Here is a 4,119-nt window from a genome sequence, read left to right on the forward strand (position 1 = left end):
GCACAAAATCAAATCCCTAACAGAGTGTATACCCCATGTGTCTTTCTAAGTCTAGGTTACCTTACTAATTAATGGTGATATTCTCAAGTTCCATCCATTTGCCTATATATTTCATGATGTATTTACTTTTAATAACTAAATAGTATTCCATTGTGTCAATATACCACATTATCTTATCCATTATTCAGTTGAGGCACATCTAGGTTGTTTCCAGTTTCTAACTATTATGGATAAAGCGGATATGAATATATTTGAGCCAGTGTCCCTGTGGTATAGTGGAGCATCTTTCAGACATATGACCAAGAGTGGTATAGGTAATTTGTGGGTTAAAAATATTAAAATTAAGCAATTTTCAGAGAAATTGCTAAAACTATTTTCACAGTAGTTGGACAAGCTTGTACTCCCTCCAGCAATGGAGGAATGTTCCCCCTAGATCAACATCCTCACCAACATGTCCTGTCCCTTTAGTTTTTAATCTTAGCCATTTTGATGAGTGTAGGATGTATCCTCAAAGTCATTTTGATTTGCATTTTCCTGATGACTAAGAAAGTCAAAGATTTCCCTAAGTGTTTCTTGGCCATTCAAAATTCCTCTGTTGAGAATTCTCTGTTTAGATCTGTACCAAATTTTTTCAAATGCCCTACTCAGTTTCTGTATGTACAATTTCTTGAGTTCTTTATATATGTTCTTTATATATGTCCTTGGTGAGTTGTAGGGTTGGTGAAAATCATTTCCTAGTCTCTAAGCTACCATTTTGTCCTAATGATGGGGAAGTATATTTCATAATCAACTTTTGGTTAAAAGTCTATTTTATTAGAATATTAGATATTAGAATGGCTACTGCAGCTTGATACTTGGATCCATTTCCTTGGAAAATTTTCCCAACCCTTTACTCTGAGGTAATGTCTATCTTTGGTGCTAAGGAGGAGGAGAATAAAGCAATAGAGAAGGAGGAGGAGCAGCAGAGAGAACATGGAAGGGGGTGTTAATGTTCCCCTCTGCACATTACAGGTTGTTATGAATATTCTTAAAGGCTGGATGTGTACAGGGTTTTGCATGTCTAGATGAGCAAATTATATCTTATCAATTAGATCAGAAGTTATTATGTTGTGTGTTCTTTTATGTGGCAATTTATACGAGTTCAAGAGAGAGTGTGGTGGCTGAACACACTGGGCCATCACGGAATTGAGATGTGTATGTCTGGCATGGTGGCAGCCTACCTTGAGAACTGGATGGGTAGAGAGATTGTTGCTAGGCTCAGAGAATAGCCATCAGCCGTGTGATATGTGTTGGAGCTAAGCAGGTGAGATGCTTTCCTGACTGAGATGAAAATATCTAATAGAAGTCACATGGCACTATGGTGCCAGATCTAGTGCAGGATAAAAGAAATCATTTTTAATTTTACTACAACAAGCAATGATTATTAATTTCTGTTATTTTGATGTTGTTGGTATTGGTGCGAGTGTGTGTGTGTGTGTGTGTGTGTGTGTGTGTGTGTGTATGTGTGTGTGTGAGCACACGCACACACTTTTTGTTTTTGCTGGTATGGAATTACTTATTTTCTGTGTTTTCTTGGGTGTAGTTATCCTTTTGGGTTGACTTGAACTTAAACAAAGAATTCTCAAGAAAAAATGCAATGCTGCTGGGCTACAGAGTTGGCTACTTCTGGTTCCATGTTCCCACTATGCTATGGATCTCAGTTAAGGTCAACCATTGACTCCTAGGAACCTCTCCCATCCAAGGTCCCTGGCAACTCCTAGAGATTCCAACCCACTCACCCACAACCTACAGCCCTTGTTACCTACAGATTACCATTCATTCATTCTCCTGGTCCTCTGGAACTCTCCCATGTCTCCCTCAACACCTAATCCTAACAGCCCCATTCCCTTCCGAGTTCCCCTCCCAAGAAGTTCCTTACCCTCAACTGCCTCCTAGGACTATTTTATTACTCTAGTTGGGATTTGAGCATCTTCTCTATGGTCTTCCTTTTCGTTTAGCTTCTTTGGGTCGGTGGAGTGTTGCATGGGTATCATGTACTTTGTGGCTAATATGCACTTACATGTGAGTACTTTGGGATGTAGGGTTACTTCACTTGGGATGATATTTTCTAGTTCCATCCATTTGCCTCCAAAGGTCATGTTGTCCTTGCTTTTATAGCTTAATAGTATTATATCGTGTAATAGAACTCCATTGTCTTTATTCATGTTCTATTGAGAGACATCTAGGTTGTTTCTATTGTAAGGCTATTTCAAATTTCTCCATATACTCACCAGGATGTCCTGACATTTGAGATTTTGATCTTAGTCATTCTGACGTATTTTCTTACAGAACCCAGCAAGGTCAGCCTAGGGAAACCTCCATCCACAATGGACAGGGCTTTTCCGTAAAATCACTTATTAAGAAAATGACATATAGCCTTGCATGCAACCTGATTTTATGAAGGCATCTTATCAATCATGGTTTCTTCCTCTCATATTATTCTAGCTTGTGTAAGATTGCACGAATCAAGTGAGGAAAATTTCTTTATTGCCCCTAGTCAGGACAAGTTCTACCAGTATGGGACACCATAATCACCTACCAAAAAACCATGCAACTCATACTACAGCCTACTTATGATCCCGTACCAAATGTCACTTTTTAGCGGATGTTACTTATTTTGTCACTTGACTGGGGGGACAATACTCCACTCACAGTAGATCTCACCATTCATCAAAGAGAGATGCCACCAAATACCAAATTGAAAGAAATGGGTATGCAAGGATTCTACCTCAATATACTCCATTAACAAATTCTTGATTTCATCTGTTATCACTCATTGCAGGGGGCATATAAATGCTCACACAGTGAGGAGGCACACAGTCCTACCTCACAAAAGAAAAGGTAGCCATATCATCAAAATTGCCCTCTCAGACATTCCTGTTTCACACAGATAAACCTCACTGCATATCTCAGCATCTGTTTCTGCAAGGGCCCTGCAACAAATCATCTTTGATTCCATTGGTCCCTGTTTGAACCCTAATATGTTATGTGGGTGACTTTTCCTTGGGCTATGAGACCAGACTCTCCAAGTAGAGAGTGATGAGTGTATTCAACCCAAATCCGGTTTAATAAACCAGCAAGACTCTTGGGTTTGCTTACAGGAATATGGGGGAAATGTTATTTACAGGCTCATGAATGATTCAAAAGCAGCTGGATCCATACAAAGTCTCTTATCACTGGTATTCATTCATGAACGTCACATTCCTGGAGTTCCCTGGAGGACTTGCAGTTAGCTTGGAAGGAATGACTCTCCTTCCCCTTACAATTCTCACTGTCTATATTACATAACCTTGGGGACAAAGGAGTATTTGAAATATGATGAATTTGTGTAACTTCCTCTGACTTGTGAATTGCATATTTCCTGAATCCCACTAACCCTCCCACCAGAACAGAATGTTTCATTTGGAATAAGATACTACACAACGTGTGTCAGATCAACTGAGCTAGGCATACTTCCTGCCTTACATTGAGACCTAAACTCCATGTTAGTGCCCCAAAGATGGACTCACTTGATCTCTGTATTCTTCTTCCCAACATGGTCACATTGACTGAATATTCATTTGTACTTATCCACAGTTTCCTGGTATTTTATTTGGCTTGCTAAGGACAATTTGGCTTGATAAGTATAATTGCCTGAGCTTGGCTTATTAGGGCTGCTTTGGCCCAGGCTCTAACCAATGTTAATAAAATAAAATTTGTTAAAATGCCTGATAGCCATTCTGTGAATAACAGACTCCTCTCATCCTCATCTACTGAGCTCGGATTATTGATTAATCAGCATTTAATTGTGTCTTATAAGTGAGAGGTGCTGGAGATTTGCAACTGCTATTCTGATGCGGTTAGAAATAGGAGAAGGGAGCCATGAAATAAAATGTTCATATAAAACACAGAGTATGAAGTGCAAAGGCAGTGAGCTTGTCCCCTTCTTGCTTTCTGTCTTTTTTCACTATTGTTATGGTCGATTCTTTCTTTCTTTCTTCCTTTCTTTCTTTCTCTCTTTCTTTCATTCTCTCTTTCTTTCTTTCTCTTTTGAGATCAAAATAGACATTTTTAAAACTGGGCTTTAATTTCAGAATACTT

This window comes from Rattus norvegicus, chromosome 8 (assembly GCF_036323735.1).
Source record: "Rattus norvegicus strain BN/NHsdMcwi chromosome 8, GRCr8, whole genome shotgun sequence".
In the NCBI taxonomy this organism is placed as follows: domain Eukaryota; kingdom Metazoa; phylum Chordata; class Mammalia; order Rodentia; family Muridae; genus Rattus; species Rattus norvegicus.